This window comes from Mustela nivalis, assembly GCF_964662115.1.
Source record: "Mustela nivalis genome assembly, chromosome: 9".
NCBI lineage: Eukaryota > Metazoa > Chordata > Mammalia > Carnivora > Mustelidae > Mustela > Mustela nivalis.
The window spans coordinates 16,775,316-16,789,032 of record NC_139028.1 but is presented as its reverse complement, the minus strand read 5'-3'; the positions used below and the strand labels follow the sequence as shown (position 1 = coordinate 16,789,032).

The 13,717-nt window shown below is 41.2% G+C and overlaps 1 long non-coding RNA gene and 1 pseudogene across 2 annotated transcripts in view; one reads left to right on the top strand and one right to left on the bottom strand.

Annotated features, from left to right (window-relative positions):
- The window catches only part of LOC309840490, a 267,111-nt gene that overhangs the window by 251,704 nt on the left and 1,690 nt on the right, over positions 1–13,717 (bottom strand). The window lies entirely within an intron of this gene.
- On the top strand, positions 11,587–11,979 carry LOC309840543 (small ribosomal subunit protein eS24 pseudogene; annotated as a pseudogene). The gene has a single exon. The product of its transcript is annotated as a small ribosomal subunit protein eS24 pseudogene (transcript).

Genomic DNA, 13,717 nt, shown 5'->3' with positions numbered 1-13,717 from the left:
TTGGTCACTGGGACATTAGCAAGCTTGACCCAAACACACTGGATTAGTGCTTGCACTTACACTTGCACTGAGGCTTTTCCTCTTGGAATGCTCTCACTTAATGTCCTTGAGTCACTATGACAAGAGGCCCAGCAACACACCAGAGAGGTCACATGGTAAGAGAAAGTAAGAGAATATCCCAGCCACCCCGGCTAAGGCAGAAGTCATGGAGGGACTCCATCTTAAGTATTCTGGCCCTAGCAGCCATTCCTGGCACCAAAGAACCACCCAGCAGAGAACACAGCCCCAAGTGCAGAATCATGAAAAATAAAACATCACTACTGTTTAGGTCATGATATTTTGCAGCAGCTTGTCATGCAGTGCATACTGAAACCCTCTGAAAGAACTGGCAGCCTCCACCCTGTAGCTCACTGATCTGAGGACAGACTTTACTCTGATGCCCTCGAATTCTAAGAGGGATCTAAGAAGAAATGTGATTTTAATGTGTGTATAACATGCCAGTTGTCACTGTTGTTTAGTGCAATTTAACACAATATTTATCTGATTGGCATATCAGTTAGCTCACATCACACAGACCTCCTGTATCCTGGGCTTGGCAACGAGGAGACTGATTATGGTTATTACACAAACGGCTGGAAAAATGAATTTCGTCAGGGAAGTTGTATTGAAGCTGCAGTGACAGTCTTGCGTACTGACTCATGGACCTCATACTGCACACTGAGTGCCGATTCCGAGAGCACCCCTAGCACTGAGACGCTGGAGCTGGCCAGACACAACGGATACCCCAAAAAGTGCCACCAAGAGACAGAAACGATATTTTTAAAAACTTTTCCCTAGAGTTTTATCACTTTTTCCATTGACTGGGCCATCCTCAGCAAGCAAAGTGTTTTGAAAAAAAATTCACGGATCTCTACCAATGGGCTGATCCACCCTCAGAAGGTGACACAGGTGGGAAATTTCAGGAACACTTGCCTTCACTAATGGCATCTGCTTGCATGTCTCCTGGTAGCTGCAGTGAGCACTCTGTTTTGGAAATATTAGCAGTACACATGTTTTCTTGTGTAATGAAACATTTTGACAGCTAAGACTATGTCAAATAAAGGGTTTCGTGTGGAGTCTATTTGAAGGGTTGGAATTTAGGTGTGTATCTTAAAAGATAAACCTGAAAATCTGGGGACTTAAACCAATGTTTTTTCTCTCCATAGCAGGTCCTCACCACTCAATTCCATTAATTGCCTCATTTTCCCACTTTATCTCATCACAATTACAGTTTTGTACCTGAAACACAGGGTCCTGGCAGAAGGGAGGTCATCCTTCTACTCAGTGGAAGGCTTGGTTGAAATTCCTGACAGCAGTCAGAGGGACTGTGTGCACTGCTGGTTTCCTCTCTGGACCCAGCTTCTCCATGGCCTTGTTAGACTCACAGAGACCCCTTCAGACCTTTATCACTGGAGAGAGAAAACGAGACTTGCCAGATGGGTTTTTAGCAAGGGGCTGAGCTCTCACAATAACAGAGCATTAATGAAATTCACCTTCTGAACCCTTTAATTGCTTCTAGTAGCACTTCACTTACAATCAGCATACTTCTGTCCCTACTGCAATTTTCTTGTTTTGAAAAATAATAGTGTGACACACGCTGTGATTAGAAGACATAGGACTGGCCACACTTTTTAGCACCCAGTGGGTTGGCCCCACCTGAAAATGCTCGCCAACCAGTGGTAAACAAATGGAAAGGACATAAAAGTTGGGAGGGAGTCTCTGTAATTGAGCTGCATAATGAGAGGAAACAGAAGAGGAGCTTCTATTAATAATGACACAGTAATTGGAGGTCACCCAAAGAGAGCCCTGGTACACTCAACATTCATATTAGCTTCACACAAAAACCATTGTAGATCCTCCTAAAGGACTAATGTGGACAAGAGTGAGGTTGTTTATCAGATTTATCTGGTACCAGCAGAACGTTATTCCACCTAGGGGGAACTGGGCCAGCCTAAAGCAGTTCAAAGAGGGTAAATTTGGACTGAAGTCAGGGAGTAATTAATGCAAAGTTCAACTCAACACCAAACCAAACCCCATGAAGTCTAGAGCCATTTTCTCCTACACAAATTACATGCAAGTTCTTTCTAAGGGATGGGGGGCATTGTGTATGTGCCAAGGGCAGGACTGATGGGCTCTGGGGGTTGGTGGGAGGCAGGCGGCAGACTGCAGGGAGTGTACACAATTGGATATTTGAGCTTCATCAATTCTATTTGAAAAACTAATTCCCAGCTCTTTCCTTCTGCCTATCCCCACCCCCTGGGCTGGAGTGAGGGAAATTCATTACTGTATGATAAGTCAATATCAAATTCTAATAAAGAGATAATTTTTTTTTAAATCCCATTGTGTGGATGGCTCATTATAACATCCAGATAACTCTTGGGTATAGTAAAACTTTTCACTGCCATAAATTATAAGGTATCAAAATAGATTTCCTTTGCAAAGGGACTTCCATTAATATGATTTATATAACTACGCAAAAATGAGATTTGCACAAGGATAATCTGGAGGTTATGAACACCTTGTCCGGGTCAGATTTTAAAGCTCTGTTAAGCATCTAAGGTAAGAAGATGCCCTTCCAACTAATGACTTGCTATGAATGGGGCTCTGCCCACTGAAGGCAAGTTCCCTAAGCTTCTTGGTTCCACTGCTGTCTCAGATTTCCTCCCTCATGTGCCTGTCTGAACTCCATAAATAAGGCAGACAAGTGGGTTCTTGACTCACTCTCACCATCCCAAAGATAAACTGAAATTCATACCTAGCCACACAAGAGACTGTGAGGAGCTTAAGGTCAAGGGCTGTGTCTATTCTTCTCTGTGCCGCCCCCCTCCCAGTGCCAACTATAGCTTGGGTATGGTAACTTACAGACAAACGTTCTAACATGAGTTGAGGAAATAAATGAAAATAAAAGATTTCTACTTCTACTTGCATTAAACCAATAGGTGAGAGGCACCAAGTAAGGAGCTGCTGAAGGGTCCCTCCAAAATTCATGCCCAACTAGAACCTGTGAATAGGATCTCTGCAGATATAATGAAGATGAAGCCAAATTGAGTAAGTATGAGCCCTAACTCCAATGTGGCTGGTGTCCTTATAAAAAGGGGGATATCTGGACACAGACACACAGGTGAAAAGGCCATGTGAAGGTAAAAGTTACGTGAAGGTAAAGGAAGAGATCAGAGTGCTGCACCTACAAGCCAACAAATGCTAAGGAGTGCCAGTTACCAGAAGCTGGAAGAGGCAAGAAAGGATTCCTTCCTATAGTCTTTAGAGGAAGCAAGGACCTACCAACATCCTGGTTTGGGACTTCTGGACTCCAAAATTCTAAGAGAGTAAGTTTCTGTTGTTTGAAGGCACTCCATTTTTGGCGCTTTGTTATAGCAGCCCTAGTAAACTAAGGGACTCTTGGGAAAAGACCTCAGGGTCTACAGGCTACCCCACTAAGAATTCAGTAAGTAAACAGTGACAAGTTTAGACTGCCTTCTAAAACACTTGGGTATGAAGGAAGGGTCTGCTTTGTCAACATCTGCTGGTTTTGCCCTCATCTCTTTTTCTTCCTATCGAGAGAAAGAAGGAAAGAGATACAAGTCATACTTATTCATCAAATCTCTTGCTTTCCAGAATTTTGACCTCCTAATCCCCATAACCTTTACCTCCAGATCACAACACTTCCTCACACCCTAGCTCCATGCCTCCCACCCAAAAATCTTAAAACCCAATACCAGTCCCCTGTCCTCAGCCTTTAACCCTGACAGCCATCTTCTCCAGTAACCACAGGTATCCATTCATTTGTTCAATCAATCAACACAGAATTCCAAGACAATTCAAATATGACTTAGCATTCCAAATTTATCCCTTCTGAAGTCAACCTCCAAGTGTGAGTTGTTATGTGTTCTTCCAAGGGTCATGAGCAAAGCTGTACATACTACTTTCTGTAATGATGAAAATGTTCTGTATCTCTGCTGCCCAATACTTTAGCCAATAGTCATGAATGTGACTAAGAAACTGTATTTTAAATTGTATTTAATTTTAACCTTAATTAATTTAAATTTAAATAGTAATATGTGGCTCATGGCTACTGTACTAGTTTAGGTCTAGAAGTAATTTTTAACCAGACACAAAGAGCCTCAAAGACATCACACACACACACACACACACACACACACACCCCTCCCAAGGATGAGCATTAATTCAGAGCATAAGGAGGAAAAGAAACCTTACCTAACTATTCCATAATTTGCAAGTCTATCTCAGCTCACAATGGAGTTAATAGCCTACATCACTATGCAAATCAGTATTAGTTTAATTCCTCTCCCTCAAACCCCCAAACCCCTTTCAAATTGTACCCCTTTGGGCCACTGAGAATAAAAAATGGGCCCATTACTGAACCTCCCACTCCTTAATAGCTGTTCCTCTAGCTACATAAAGACCCTGCTGGTGACTTGAAATCACCACTTACAAGGGCTTGATTAAGTAAATTCTTAAGCAAGGTATCATTCTTTTTCCCAGGCTAGGGGAGAAAGAATTGGAGGCAGGAAACTGTTCTTCCAGTTACTGTTATTCCATCAATAACCCCTTGGCTCTATCTCCAGTTCTGCCAGAATTCCCCACCCCCATCTACCCCAACAACATAAAGTGGTGGGTTTGAAGCTCACCTCTGCTATTTGCCCAGATGTAGTTTCAACTTCTATTTCGTTCAAGTGTGTGACTTTGCACATGCTCTAAAAGCATTTATAACATGGGTCAAATTCATAACTATCTATGCAAAGTAAATGGAGTAAGGAATAGAAAATGCCTATTGCACTATCCCTATTTCTCTCTTTTTGTAAATAAGACTTTTTAAAAAGAAACCTGCATTCTCCTTATGAACAGATATTGAGAAGCTGGAAGACACCATCCTTAAAATAAATGCAGAAAGCAATAGCCCCATGCTGGCTCAGTGAGAACTCTGGCAACACAGTGCCAAACACCCAAATATCGGCAACAATCCAAATGACTAAATTTTCCATGGTAACCCAGATATTGCTGATAAGGACACATGGCCTGGGAAGTGTTCTGTGTGTGGTTTGCTCTGATCACAGTAATGGCAGCATCACAGTGTGGGGTTGTAGCTATGGAGCTCCTGACATAGGGCAGTCAAAAATAATAAGGTTTTTCAGCTTCTGTCTTGACACAGGCAGGTCTCTGGTTCTGAAATAAGTACAGGGCTCATTTCTCTAACTTGAATCATAGCTGCCCAGGTTAGCCAAGGGAGCTTTTTAAGATTTTTCTCATCTCGGGGTGGCTCTCAGTAGAGCCCTGTTTGATCAATAATGAAAGAGCTATCCAGCCACTTTGGCTGAGCACAAAATGAAGTTTGACTCTGGCAGGAACACCAATGTAGAGGACGACTCCCAAGGGCACTCGGCTTTGTGCCAATTCGGAGCTATCATCTGGGCCTGGTGACACCTCAGCTGAGTCCCCTGATGGAGGCACACATGTCTGGGGCAATGGAAATGTCCATGTTGCCTGCTCGTGATTTCACCCTCTGTGTGGTTTGCCAGCTTGCAATGATGACAGAAGTCTTCATACTTTCTGCCTGTGCACGGGGCAAAATTAGACCCTCAAAACATAGACTAAGGCTGTGTTTAAGGATCCCCCTTCCCATCCCCCGTCACCCTCAGCCTCCCTGGCTCCCTACCCCTAGAATATTAATGTTTAAAGAGACCTACAAAATTTCATTTTCAATGCATATAAAGACTAAATTAAAAAAATGACAGACTATTCTTTCCCCTTTTTAAAATGCTTATTAATTGATTCCATAAACATTTATTGAGTTTACCAAACGCCAGAATCTGCATCTGACCTGGGGATACAGGGAGGGAGACAAACATCAAAACAAGTCTTCGCACCAAGTGTTAAAACAAACGCCTGGCAGTTGAGTGCCATCTTCGGGGTCAGACAGACATGACTGTGAATGTTAGCACTTCAGGATACCAGTCCCTGGGGCCCCCTTCCTATCTTACGCAGGCAGTTCTTTTTTGGTATTTGGTGTTGGTTCCTCCTCCTCCTCCCCACCCTGAAGCACAGAAGGGGCTCCAGCATGCTGTCTTCTCTCTCCCACCTATACTCACCCTCCAGGTAATCTCCTATGGCTTTAGATGTTATCTCTCTTCTGTGATCCTCGTTTGTTCCTTAGGCCTTGAGAAATTTATTTCTCAAGCCCTGACCTGTTCTCAAGACCCAAGATTCATTTATCCAACTGCCTGTTTGCCATCTCCTCTTAGAAGTCTGTGAGAGGGCTCTCACACTTAATGGCTCCCAAACTGAATCCTGATCTTTCCTATGTCTGATCCCCTCAGTCTTCCCATCTCAGCTGAGAGCACCTACATCCCTCAAATGGCTTGTGCCAAGACACCTGGAGTCATTTTGGACTCCTTCCCTCTTCTGAAACCCACATCATCCATCAGTGAATCCTTTTAGCTCCACCTTCAAGAAATACCCATCACTGTTGCCCCCCTGGTCTAAGGCTGCATTGTCTCTCTTCTGGATTACTACTTCTTAACTGGGCTCTCTGCTACCAGACTTGTCTGCCCATTTTGTTCTCTGTAAGGGGTCAGACTTACATATTTAAGACCTAGAGCACTTCATTCCTCAGCTCCAGTCCCCTCCAATGGCTTCCCTTGGATCTGAGGAGATAACCCATGGCTCCCATGGCGCATCTCCTCTCTCACCATGTTCTAGCCACAGGGCCTTCCTGCCTCCTCCTTGAACATGCCACACGTGCTCTTGCCTTGGGGTCTTCTCTTTCCCCAGGTATCTTCAGGACTCTTATCTTCACCTTCTTCTCCTCTCTGAAATATCAGCAAGACCCTCCCTTACTTTGATCTAAAACAGCACTGGTTACCTCCCCATGCACTCCCTATAATTTTGCCCCACCTTGTTTTGTTTCATAGCACCATTCCCTATGACACAGGTGAACGGGTTTCTTGTTTATTGTCTTTACTCCCTTACTAGAATCAACTCCATAAAATCAGGTTCTGTTTTTAGCCAAGGCTGTAATCCCAGAGGCTAAAAGAGTACAACCACATAATAGGAGTTCAATAACTATTGAATAGATGAACAAAGAAATACCTTTAATTAAAGTGGTTGCAGTGTTTTGGATCATGTGAACCTGTGACCCTGGTCACCAATGATTAAACCAGCAATCGGCATTGCTAAGGAGGGCTGGTCCTGCCTCTCCGCAACTCCTTCCTCACTGTTCTCCAGACAGCTAACACATGTGGACTAAGACAGTGCTATCCAATAGACATATCAGGAGATATGTCGTTTTAAGTTATCTAACAACTACAGTTTAAACATAGAAACAGGTGGTGTTAATTTTAATAACATGTTTTATTTTACCCAATATCTAAAATATCATTTAAGCAAATAAGCAATATACAGAATACTAATCAAGTACTTTACATTCCTTTATACTAAGTCTTCAGAACAGGGTTTGTATTATACACTCACAAGACATCTCACTTTGGACTTGGACTGTTTTCAAGGGCTCAACAGCCAGATGTGGCTATTGACTCTGATATCAGACAGTAAGAGGATCACAATAGTGAGGGGGTAACTGTGCCTTCACAGTCAGGACCAAAGTTTATCTTTCTTTCTTCTGCTTTCATTATTCCAATTACAGGCATACCTCATTTTATTGCACATCCCTTACTTTGTACATGTTGTTTTGTACAAACTGAAGGTCTGTGGCAACCTGTGTGGAGCAAATCTAATTGGCATCATTTTCCAACAGCATCTCACAATATTTTTGGTAATTCTCACAATATTTCAAACTTTTCTATTATTCTATTTGTTACAGTGATCTGTGATCAAGATCATTGATGTTACCATACAATTCTTTGAGACCACCATGAACCCTATAAAGCTGCAAACCGGGGTGTACAGGGAAGGTGAGGGAGCAGAGGATCCTAGGCTCACATCTTCCCAAGGTACACCTGGATAACACCCACATCAGTGTAAATAACCCACAAAATGACCCAAACACAAGCAGAACAGATTCTCCACAGCGAAATGTGAAGAGGCTACATCAAAGACAGCAGGAAGGACAGGAAGGATGGAGATACAGCCAGGAGACAAATGGACCAGCAGGACTATCTGTACAAGGATGGGATACAATGGGAACAAAGAGGGAGGAGTAGACCCCTCCCAGGTTACCCCAATCACGGGGCACTGGAAAGATGAATACCCAAAATATTTGGCTTTGAACACCACAGGGGCCTAACATCATGCATTCTTACAATCAGCTGGGCTTAACACCTGAAACTTCACAAATCAGTGGGCAAGGCTCTATGAGACCCAAAAGGCCTTAAAGAGACTAGAACAAACAACCCCACCAAGATACAGGATAGATGCAGCAGTCTGAAAAAAGTCTGAGGTTTAAGGAAGGGAGATTTGTTTACTAATCTAAGAACATGTCCTAGAAGGGCAGAATCTTTAGGAGACTACTCCAGGAACAAAGGAGCTAGTGGGCACCATTTCCCTCCCCTACCCCCAGCCTAGAAAAATGGACACCTGTGGAAACCAGCTCCATATCAACACTCTCCACCTAACATGTTAACAACAGGCCCCACCTCTGCATTCTCCTGAGGACACATCCCCTCCAGCCAGGCCTTGGCTCCAGGTCCCTTCCCACAGCATACTTGAATAAACAGCACCATGTACTCCACCTCCATGCTCGCCTGCAGGCTTGCTCCACTTTAGCCATGCTTCAAGTTTTCAAAACTTGATCCAGATGCCCTCCCAAAACAGATCTGTGCAAACTTTGCTAACACTGTGCACCCTGCCCCCAGGTTCTCCCATGGACCTGCTACCTCCACTATGCCCTTGGCTAAAGCCCAATCAAAGTGGTGCCACAAGACTGGCATTATGCAAACAGCCCTGACAGGGACTAGCATCTCTCCAAAATGACTCCTGCCCTGGAGAAGAGTGGAAGATAGACACACACAGGAGTCCAACTTTGGCCCAAGGAGTGGGCTGGGGAAAACATCTGGTCTGACTGCAAGCCACATCCACCAATGAAAACTTCTCACAAGAGGATACAGGAAGATCACCCTTCAGTGCTACTGCAGCTCTGGCAAATGCCTTGTCTGACTCAACTCAACCCCAAGGCAGCCCCAGACTGGCCCACTAGCAACACAGGGATAAAATCCTGCCCACAACAGGCAAAGAGAACTATCACAGATCACCGGACTAGAAGCTAAAGTGGCTCAGCCATAATGGTAGGGTACATGTGAACACACATGGGAAACACACCTGAAGTGCCAGATTCTAGTGAACAGGGAATGATGTCCTGCAGAGCTCTCCAAAACCTCTTCAGAAGACCACTATTTACCTAGTACCTTAACTCTCAGGTAAGGAGCTGGGAGAGGGAGAGTGAGCTGACTTACCTAACACACACCGACAGACACAGTGTTAGACAAAATGAGGAGACAGAGGAAAATGTCCAAAGGATAGGACAGGACAAAATCACAGCAAGAGAAATAAATGAAACGGAGATAAGTAATAGGCCTGATAAAGAATTTAAAGTAATGGTCAAAAAGATACCACTGGACCTGAGAAAAGAGTGAAAAGCATCTGTGAGACCCTCAACAAAGAGAAAACATAAAAAGAACAAATCAGAGATGAACTCAATGACTAAAATTTAAAACACACTGGATGGGATAAACAGAAAACTACAGAAGCAGAAGAACAGATCAGTTACCTAGAGAACAGGGTAATGGAAACCAACAAAGATGAACAGGAGACATAAAAGATAATAATAAAAAATGAAAACAGAATTAGGGAACTCAGTGATGCCATCAAATGTAGTAACATTTGCATTATAGGGATACCAGAAGGAGAAGAGATAGAAAAGAGGGAAGAAAATATATATGAAGAAATAATAGCTCAAAATATCCCAAATCTGGGAAAGGAAACAAAAATCTATATCCGGGTGGCACAGAGTCCCCAACAAAATCAACCCAAAGAGTTTCACACCAAGACACATGGTAATTAAATGGCAAAAAGTACCAATAAAGAGAGAATTTTAAAAGCAACAAGAGGGAAAAAAAGAAAAAAGAAAAGAGTTACATACAAGAGAAACCCCATAAGGCTATAAGCTGATTTTTCAGCATCAATTTGTAGCCAGAAGAAGGACGGATATATTCAAAGTGCTGGAAGGAAAAAAAAAAAAAAAAAAGTGCAGCCAAGAATATGCTATCCAGTAAGGTTATCATTCAGAATACAAGGAGAAATAAAGAGTTTCCCAAACAAAACAAAGGAATTCATTACACTAAACCAGCTCTAAAAGAAATATTAAAAGGGGCTCTTTGAGTGGAAAAGAAAAAAACTTTCATTCACTTCAGCAGTAAGAAAACTAGGAAGCACAAAGCAGTAAAACTAAGCCTATCTATAAAAATCAGGCAAGGTAGTCACAAAATAAAAGGTATGATTCCATATACCTAATCATGATGGGGAGAGGAGTAAGGAATGGGTTCAAACTTAAGTGACCATCAACTTAATATAGACTGCTATATACATAAGATGTTATACACAAACCTAATGGTAACCACAAATCAAAAAGCAGTAACAGATACACAAAAAAATAGAGTGAAATCCAAGTCTTCACTAAAGAAAGCCAGCAAACTATGAAAGAAGAGAGCAAGGGTAGGGACAGAAAAAATTTACAAAAAAGAACCATGAAACAAGTTTAAAAACTCACAATAAGTATATACCTATCAATAATTACTGTCAGTGTAATGATCTAAACATTCCAAAAGCCAAAGGTGACAGAATGGATAAAAAAGAAACACCCATCTATATGTTGCCTAAAAGAGATTCATTTCAGACCTAAAGGCACATGAAGACTCTAAGTGAAGGGACGAAAAAGCATTTATTATCCAAATGGAAGTGAAAAGAGCACCAGGGTAGCAATATTTATATCTGACAAAATAGACTTTCAAGCAAAGACCATAACAAGAGACAAAGAAAGACACTACATTATCATGGAAGGAGCAATCCAACAATTATAAGTACCCAAATACATAAATCAGCCAGTATCAAACATAAATTGATGGTAATACAGTAATAGTGGGGGGCTTCAACACCCCATTTACATCAATGGATCAATAATCCAGACAGAAACTCAATAAGAAATCACTGGCTTTGAATGACACATTGAACAAGAAGGATCTAACAGAGATAATCCTAACATTTCATCCTAAAACAGCAAAATACACATGCTTTTTAAGTACGCATGGAACATTCTCCAGAATAGGTCTCATGTTAGGCCTCAAATCCAGTCTTGACAAACTCCAAAAGACTGAAGTCATACCGTGCATCTTTTCTGACTACAATATTATAAAACTACAAATCTACCATATGAAAAACATCTGGAAAGAACACAAATACATGGAGGTTAAACAGCATGCTACTAAACAACAAGTGGGTCAGCCAACACATCAAAAACAAAAATTTTAAAAATACATGGACATCTTTTTGTCTCCAGCTGCTTGAAGCTTGGCTGCCATCATGAATGACACAGTAACTATCTGAACCAGGAAGTTCATGACCAACTGACTACTTCAGTGCAAACAAATGGTTATTGACGTCCTTCATCCCGGAAAGGCAACAGTACCTAAGACAGAAATTCAGGAAAAACTAGCCAAAATGTACAAGACCACACCAGATATCATATTTGTATTTGGATTCAGAACCCATTTTGGTGGTGGCAAGACAACTGGCTTTGGTATAATTTATGATTCCTTGGATTATGCAAAGAAAAATGAACCCAAACATAGACTTGCAGACATGGTCTGTATGAAAAGAAAAAGACCTCAAGAAATCAGCGAAAAGAACGCAAGAACAAAATGAAGAAAGTCAGGGGTACTGCAAAAGCCAATGTTGGTGTGGGCAAAAAGTGAGCTGGAGATTAGACAACAGAAGGAGTAAAGATGCTCAGTGGCTTTATCTGTGGTGATTGTGCAGATTTTTCATGAAAGGATTAATAAACTAAGAATGTTTAAAAAAATACATGGACAAATTATTACAAAAACATAACAGCCCAAAACCTTTGTGATGCAGCAAAAGCTATTCTAAGTTTATAGCAATAGGGGTTTACCTGAAAAAGCAAGAAAAATCTCAACATAAACTTACACCTAAAGGAGCTATAAAAAGAAGAACAAAACCCAAGCCAGTAGAAGGAAGGAAATAATGAATACGAGACCAGAAATAAATGAAATAGGAAACAAAAAATGAATAGACCAATGAAACCAGGAGACGGTTTCCTGAAAAGATCAACAAAATTGATAAAAATTTCAGCCAGACTCCTCACCAAAAAAAAAAGAGAGACAAATAGAGGACTCAAACAAAATCAGAAAGGAAAGAGAAATAACAACCTACATCACAACCTACATCTCTAATAATAAGAGAGTATTATGAAAAATTATATGCCAACAAATTGGACATCCTGGATAAAATGGATAAATTCCTAAAAACATATAACCTCCCAGTGCACCATAATGAAACAGAAAATCTTAAAAGACCAATTGCCAGCATTGGAATTCAATCAGTAATCAAAAAACTTTCAACAAACAAAAGTCCAGGACCTAATGGCTTCACAGGTGAATCCTAACACTTAAAGAAGTTAATACTTATTCTTCTCATACTATTCTAAAAATAGAAGAAAGCTTTCAAATTCATTCCAAGTATCCATCAATAGATGAACAGACAAGGAAGAAGTGGAATACATATATATATATGTGTGTATATATATATACACACACATATGTTATACATATATATGTAATACATGTATATATATGTATACACACACACACACACAATGGAATATTACTCAGCCATAAAAAAGAATGAAATCTTGCCATTTGCAACATGTACAGAGCCAGAGAGTATTATTCTGAGTGAAATAAATCAGTCAGAGAAAGACAAATACCATATGATTTAATTCACATGTGAAATTTATTTAAAAAAAAAAAAAAAGAGGAGTACCCTGGGAGGCTCAGTCAGTTAGGTGCCTGCCTTCATCTCAGGTCATGATCCCAGGGTCCTGGGATTGAGCCCCACATGGTGCTCCCTGCTCCACAGGGAACCTGCTTCCCCCTTTCCTTGTGTCCTTCCTCCCAGCCTCCCACTCATTCTAACTCCCTCACATACTCTGTCTCAAATAAAATCTTAAAAAAAAAAAAAAAATGAACAAGGGGGGAAAAAGAGAGAAACCAAAACAGAGACCTTAACTATAGAAAAAAAGATGGTCACCAGAGGGGAGTTGGGTGGGAGGGATGGGTGAAATAGGTGAAGGGGATTAAGAGTGCACTTATCTTGATGAGCACTGAGTTATGTATAGAATTTTGGAATCACCACATTATACACCTGAAATTAATATAACACTGTAGGTTAACTGTACTGGAGTTAAAATGAAAAAATAAAGCTTTATACTTAATAGATAAATGCTACATATGTCCTGACTACTCCATCAATCAGCTATTTCCCTATCTCTCTCCCTCTTCTCAGGTCTCCCTATTTTCTGATACGCAATATTGAAATTGGGCCAATTAACAACCCCTACAATGGCCTCTAAGTCATCAAGTAAAAATAACCAAGTCTCTCACTTTAAATTAAAAGCTAGAAATGATTAAGCTTC